The sequence below is a fragment of the Nicotiana tomentosiformis genome, chromosome 3 (assembly GCF_000390325.3).
Source record: "Nicotiana tomentosiformis chromosome 3, ASM39032v3, whole genome shotgun sequence".
Taxonomy (NCBI): Eukaryota; Viridiplantae; Streptophyta; class Magnoliopsida; order Solanales; family Solanaceae; genus Nicotiana; species Nicotiana tomentosiformis.
The window spans coordinates 146,302,669-146,310,351 of record NC_090814.1 but is presented as its reverse complement, the minus strand read 5'-3'; positions in this window follow the sequence as shown (position 1 = coordinate 146,310,351).

Genomic DNA, 7,683 nt, shown 5'->3' with positions numbered 1-7,683 from the left:
TTATCTAACGTTGGCTTGCCTGGCAAGTGAAATGTTAGGCGCCATTACGGTCCCGTTGGTGGAAAATTTCGGGTCGTGACAGTTGGTATCAGAGCACTAGGTTACATAGGTCTCACGATTCACGAGCAAGTTTAGTAGAGTCTGGAGGATCAGTACGGAGACGTCTGTGCTTATCTTCCAGAGGCTATGAAGTTTAGGAACAAGTTTCACTTCTATTCTTCTTTGTCGTGCGATTTTGCTTTCTCAATACTGATTGAACTCTTCTACTTTTTTTTCTCGCAGATGGCGAGAACACGTACCACTTCCTCAGCTGAGCAGCAGCCAGAGCCTCCAGTGATAGCTCCTACGTGGGGCAGAGGTCGAGGCCGAGGCCGTGCCAGAGACCGAGGCAGGGGTAGGGCTCAGCCTAGGGCCCGAGCAGTAGCCCCAGCAGTGGAGCCTCAGATAGAGATTAACGAGGAGGTTCCAGCCCAGACTGTTCCTGTCGATCCAGCTCAGGTTCCGGAGGGGTTCATTGCTACCCCAGTACTTCAGGACGCTTTGGTCCGTTTCGTAGGTCTTATGGAGAGTGTGTCCTAGGCTGGCGCATTTCCCATGGCACCAGCAGTCTCTCAGGCTGGAGGAGGAGCCCAGACTCCTACCACTCCCACTCCGGAGCAGATAGCTCCCCAGTATCAGGCTCCAGCAGCTCAGCCAATCGAATTAGTTCAGCCGGTTATTGCGGCACAGGTCGGAGATGGGCCAGCTATGTCTTCTGAGGCTTTATGGAGATTGGACAGGTTTACCAAGCTCTTTCCTGTTCACTTCAGTGGTGCTCCTTCAGAGGATCCCCAGGAGTATCTTGACAGCTGTCACGAGGTTCTACGGAACATGGGTATAGTGGAGACCAATGGGGTCGATTTTGCTGCATTTCAGATAAATGGTTCCGCCAAGAAATGGTAGAGAGATTACTTGTTGACCAGACTAGCTGGGTCGCCTGCTCTTACTTAGGACTAGTTCTCTCAGCTCTTTATTGAGAAGTTTCTTCCTATCACATTGAGAGAGGAGCGTCGCCGTCAGTTTGAGCGTCTACAGCAGGGCAGTATGACTGTTACTCAGTATGAGACCTGTTTTGTGGATTTGGCCCGTCATGCCATTCTTCTGATTTCCACCGAGAGAGAGAGAGAGAGGGTGAGGAGGTTTATTGATGGACTTGCTCAGTCTATCAGATTGCAGATGGCTAAGGAGACTGGGAGTGAGATTTCTTTTCAGGCGGCTGCTAATGTCTCCAGACGAGTCGAGATGGTTCTTACCCAGGGAGGTCAGGGGTCTGACAAGAGGTCTCGTCATTCCGGTGAGTTCAGCGGTGCCTCATCTAGAGGCAGGCATACTTTTGGTAGAGGCCATCCTCCCAGGCCGTTTCATTCAGTGCTCCAAGCATCCCACGGTGCCTCAGGTGGTCGTGGCCCTCAGATGCATTATTCCGACCAGCTAGCCTATAGTGCACCACCAGCTCCTATTAGTGCACCTCCACTTCAGAGTTATCAGGGTGGTTGTTCAGGTCGACAGGGTTAGTTTCAGGGTCAGCAGTCACATCAACCGAGGTTATGTTATACTTGTGGTGATCCGAGGCATATTGCCAGATTTTTCCCTCGGGCAACGGGCAGCTCACAGCATCAAAGTTCTCGTGCCATAGTTCCGGCACCAGTTGCCGCACCACCTGCTCAGGCAGCCAGAGGTAGGGGCCAGACAGTTAGAGGTGGAGGTTAGGCCGTTAGAGGTAAATACCAGCCAGCTAGAGGGCGTCCCAGGGACGTAATTCAAGGTGGCAGGGCCCAGCCTCGGTGTTATGCTTTCCCAGCCATGCCTGAGGCTGAGTCATCTGACGTTGTTATCACATGTACTGTTTCAGTTTGCAGTAGAGATGCTTCAGTTCTATTTGATTCGGGATCTACTTACTCCTATGTGTTATCCTATTTTTCTTCCCATTTGGTTGTGCCCCGTGATTGTTTGAGTGCTCTTGTGTATGTGTCCACACCAGTGGGAGATGCTATTGTTGTAGATCGTGTTTATCGTTCGTGTGTGGTCACCCTTGGGAGTCTTGAGATTCGTGTAGATCTCCTACTTCTCGATATGGTTGATTTTTATGTCATACTGGGTATGGATTGGCTGTCACCTTATCATGCTATATTAGATTGTCACGCCAAGACAGTGACCTTAGCCTTGCAGGGGTCACCTCGATTAGAGTGGAGAGGAAGTCTTGGCCATTCTGCTAGCAGGGTTATCTCTTATGTGAAGGCTCAGCATATGGTCGAGAAGGGGTGTTTAGCTTACTTGGCTTATGTCCGCAATTCTAGTGCGGAGGTTTCTTCCATAGATTCGGTGCCGATTGTTGGTGAGTTTCCAGAGGTGTTTCCTGCAGACCTGGCGGGGATGCCACCGGACAGGGATATTGATTTCTTCATTGATTTGGCTCCGGGCACTCATCCTATTTCCATTTCTCCATATCGCATGGCCCCGCCAGAGTTGAAAGAATTGAAGGAGCAGTTGCAAGATTTGCTGGATAAGGGCTTCATTAGACCTAGTGTCTCGCCCTGGGGTGCACCTGTGTTGTTTGTGAAGAAGAAAGATGGATCGATGAGGATGTGTATAGATTATCGGCAGTTGAACAAAGCCACCATCAAGAACAAATATCCATTGCCGAGGATGGATGATTTATTTGATCAGTTAAAGGGTGCCAAGGTGTTTTCAAAAATTGATTTGAGATCTGGCTACCATCAGTTGAGGATTAGGGCATCCGATATTCCTAAGACAACTTTTCGAACTTGGTATGGGCATTATGAGTTTCTAGTGATGTCATTTGGGCTGACAAATGCCCCAGCAGCATTTATGGATTTGATGAACCGGGTGTTCAAACCATACCTGGATTCCTTTATGGTTGTGTTTATTGATGATATCTTGATCTACTCCCACAGTCGAGAGGAGCATGAGCAACATCTTCGGATCGTTCTTCAGATTCTGAAAGACAGCCAGTTATATGCTAAGTTCTCAAAATGTGAGTTTTGGTTGAGTACAATTGCTTTCTTGGGTCACGTTGTATCAGCAGAGGGTATTCAGGTGGATCCTAAGAAGATTGAGGCAGTCCAGAACTGGCCTAGACCCACATCAGCTACAGAGATCTGTAGTTTCTTGGGTTTGGTGGGCTATTACCATCGATTTGTGGAGGGGTTATTATCCATAACAGCCCCGTTGACCAGATTGACCCAGAAGGGTGCCCCGTTCAGGTGGTCCGACGAGTGTGAAGCGAGCTTCCCGAAGCTCAAGACTGCTTTAACCACAGCACCGGTATTGGTGTTACCCACAGGTTCAGGATCTTATACAGTATATTATGACGCATCTCGTATTGGTCTGGGTGCGGTATTGATGCAGGGTTGCAAAGTTATTGCATATACTTTATGGCAGCTGAAGATTCATGAGAAGAATTACCCTATTCATGATCTAGAGCTGGCAGCCATTGTTCACGCACTGAAGATTTGGAGGCACTATCTTTACGGCGTGCCATGTGAGGTATTCACTGATCATTGGAGCTTGCAGTATTTGTTCAACAGAAGGAACTCAATTTGAGGCAAAGGAGGTGGCTGGAGCTATTGAAAGACTGATATCACCATATTGTATCATCCCAGGAAGGCCAATGTGGTGGCCGATGCTTTGAGTAGAAAGTCAGTTAGTATGGGTAGCCTTGCATATGTTCCAGTTGGTGAGATACCACTTATATCGGATGTTCAGGCCTTGGCCAACCAGTTTATGAGGTTAGATATTTCTTAGCCCAGTCGTGTTCTAGCTTGTACTATTGCTCGGTCATTTTTGTTTGAGCGCATCAGAGATCGACAGGATGACGATCCTCATTTACTTGTCCTTAGCGACATAGTACGGCACGGTGGTGCCAAGCAGGTTACTGTTGGAGATGACAGAGTTTTGAGGATGCAGGGTCGTATTTGTATGCCTAATGTGGATGGACTTCGTGATTTGATCCTTGAGGAGTCCCATAGTTCCCAGTATTCTATTCATCCGGGCGCCGCCAAGATGTATCAGGACTTGAGGCAGCATTATTGGTGGAGGCGAATGAAGAAGGACATAGTTGAGGATTTGAGATCCTCAAGAGAGTGGGGGAGGTAGCTTATAGACTTGCGTTGCCTCCAGGGTTATCCTCAGTTCATCCGGTATTCCATTTGTCTATGCTCCCGAAATATCATGGTGACCCGTCCCACGTTTTAGATTTCAGCTCTGTCCAGTTCGACAACAATTTGACTTATGAGGAAGAGTCGGTGGCCATTCTAGACCGGCAGGTTCGTCAGTTGAGGTCAAAGAGTTACCCTTCAATTCGAGTGCAGTGGAGAGGTCAGCCTATTGAGGTAGCTACTTGGGAGTCCGAGTCCGATATGCGGAGTAGATATCCCCACCCTTTCACCAGCCCAGGTACTTTTCTATGTCCGTTCAAGGACGAACGGTTGTTTTAGAGGTGGAGATTGTGATGACCCAAAAGGTCATCTTATGATTTAGAACTCGAATCAGTGCTCTTAGGCCTTAAAAATCTCATTTTTACCCTCCTCGATTTGCATGCACAGACTGGGCAGGTTTTCGGAAAGCTTTTATGTTAAAAACTAATAACAATAAGAATTTTTGCCTTAAAAGTTGATTTTAGTTGACTTCGGCCAATATTTTTGGTAAACGGGCCCGGATCCGTGTTTTGATGGTCCCGGTGGGTCCGTATCGAATTATGGGACCTGGGCGTATGCCTGGAATCGAATTCGGAGGTCCCTAGCTCAAGTTATGAATTTTTGATAAAAATTAAAAAGTCTGAAAATTAATTGTTTGTAAGAATTGATTGACGTTTGGCATTGTTAGTACCGGGTTCGTATTTTGGTTCCGGAGCCCGGTACAGGTTCATTATGATATATATGCCCTGTCTGTGAAATTTGGTGAGAAACGAAGTTGATTTGACGTGATTCGGACGTCCAGTTAAGAAAATAGAAATTTTAAAGTGTTCTTCAGAATTTTATTTGATTTGGTGCTAAATTTAGAGTTCTAGGTGTTATTTTGGCGATTTGATCGTGCGAGCAAGTTTGTATGATGTTTTTAGATTTGTGTGCATGTTTATTTTGGAGCCCCGAGGGCTCGGGTGAGTTTTGGATAGGCCACAGGATGTTTTGGACTTTGGAAATCTGGTTTTTCTGCAGAATCTGTGTTCTGGCATGTCCTTATTCGCGTTCGCGAAGGTACTCTCGCGAACACGAAGAGTAAACTGGGCAGCTGAGGATTTCTTTTTAGCGAACGCGAAGGCTTGGTTGCGAACGCGAAGCGATGGGGGCATTACCCTTCGTGAACGCGACAAGCCCATCGAGAACGCGTAGCGCTAGGCACTGGGGAGGGGCAGACAACTTTTTCTTCATCGCGAACGTGAACAATGACTCGCAAACGCGAAGACCAGGGAAGGGTAGCCTACGCGAACGCGATCACTGTCTCGCGAATGCGAAGGCTTGGCAGCTCATACACTTCGCGAATGCGACAGTGCTCTCGCGATAAACACTGTCGCCCAGCACTTAACAGAACTCAAAAACGGGATTTTTGCCAAAAACTCATTTTTCTCAAAAACCAAACGCTGAGAGGCGATTTTTCAATAGTCATTTCTTCCCCAAATTGTTGGTAAGTGATTCTAAACCATTTTCTTTCAATTACCCATTACATTTCTTAAATTTTTAACCTAAAATCCAGAGTTTTCATAGTAGAATTAGGAGTTAGGGTAGAAACTAGGAATTTCGAAAATTTGTGGATTTAGACCTCAATTTGAGGTCAGATTCCAAAACTAATTACATATTCGGGCTCGGGGTGAATGGGTAAAAGGATTTTTGTCCGAACCTCGGGTTTTGACCAAGCAGGGCCGGGGTCGATTTTTTGACTTTTTGGAGGAAAATTTGGGAACTTTAATTTATGCAATATAATTGATTCCTTTAGTAATATTTGATATTATTGAGTCATTTTTGAATAGATACGAGTGGTTTGGAGGTGAATTCCAAAGGAAAAGCTGTGATTGAGAATTAAGTGGCCTTCGGAGCGAGGTAAGTGTTGTGTCTAACTCTGACTTGAGGGAATTAGGATCCTTAGATTACTTGCTAAGTGAAATCCATGTGAGCGGCATATATGTGAGGTGACGAGTACTTATGCGTCGCCAATTTACCTGTTTTCCATGTTTCTCTATTTTTCTTATATTGTCTTTTCCTATGCCAAATTGCTACATGTTACGCTAGTGTTGTTCAATTTATCGTTCTTATCATGTTTAGTGATTTTCTAGTGATAATAATATTTTTATTTCAAAGTTGAGATTGATATTATGGAACCAAATAATGAAGTAAGGTTTGTACGTATTATTCTATCTCCCTGTTGTTATTTATGCATTGCATTATGGTAAGGGAGAGTGTTAATGCACGAAGGGTGATGTCGTATCATATTCTGAGTGTTAACGCACGAAGGGTGATGTCGTGCCATATTGTGAGTGTTAATGCACGAAGGGTGATGCCGTGCCATATTATAAGTGTTAATACACGAAGGGTGATGCCGTGCCATGATATGAGAGTAAAAGCACGAAGGGTGATGTCGTGCTGTTTCTATTAATTTTATGGTGAGATTGAGAGTAAAAGCATGAAGGGTGATGCCGTGCATTTTTCCTTACTGTATTCATTATTCCTGTTGATTCATAGTATATTGACTGCTCCGGTGATCATTCTGTTGTAGTTCTTTATCTTGTATTCCCCTCAGTATGTTCCCCTCCCGACATTTTCTGCTTAGTTCTTCATTTCTATTATTTGTATTTACACTGTTAAATTGTACATGTTGATTTATAGGTGCCTTACCTTAGCCTCGTAACTACTTCGTCGAGGTTAGGCTCGACACTTACCAGTATATGGGGTCGGTTATACTGATGCTGCACTCTGCTCTTTCTGTGTAGATTTTGGTACCGGCTCGGGTTGATCGAGATTTGCTATTGGTCCGTTGTCCAGAGATTCAAGGTAGATCTGTCGGCGTTCACAGACTTTGAAGTCCTCGTCTATCTTTTATGTCCTACTGTTTTCTTTCATTCAGACAGTCGTATTTCTTTCAGACTATTACTTGTAGTAAATTCTAGAATACTCGTGAATTGTGACTCCAGATCCGGTGGTAGTAATTAATACAGTTTTGTGATATTTCGCACTTATTATATTTTATTTTAGTTAAGTATTGTTATTTGCTGAATGGAAATAAGGAATTAGTTAATGATTCTCTAACGTTGGCTTGCCTGGCAAGTGAAATGTTAGGCGCCATCACAGTCCCGTTGGTGGAAAATTTCGGGTCGTGACAGTATTAATAATTATACTAATTATGTAGAAGTGTATTAAGAACTATTACTGATTATAAGCTTATACATTGAGAATTACACTAAGTAGAAGTGTATTAGTAATACCAATAAGAAAGATTACTGATCGATTAGCCTATACATTGAAAATTCTACTAAGTAGAAGTGTATTAGCAGTATTCTTAAGAAATATTACTCATTGATTAGTTTATAAAATGATAAGTACACTAAGTAGAAGTACATTAGTGATATCCTTAAGTAATATTAGTGATTGATTAGACTATTAATTGATACTTAACTACGTAAAAGTGGTTTAG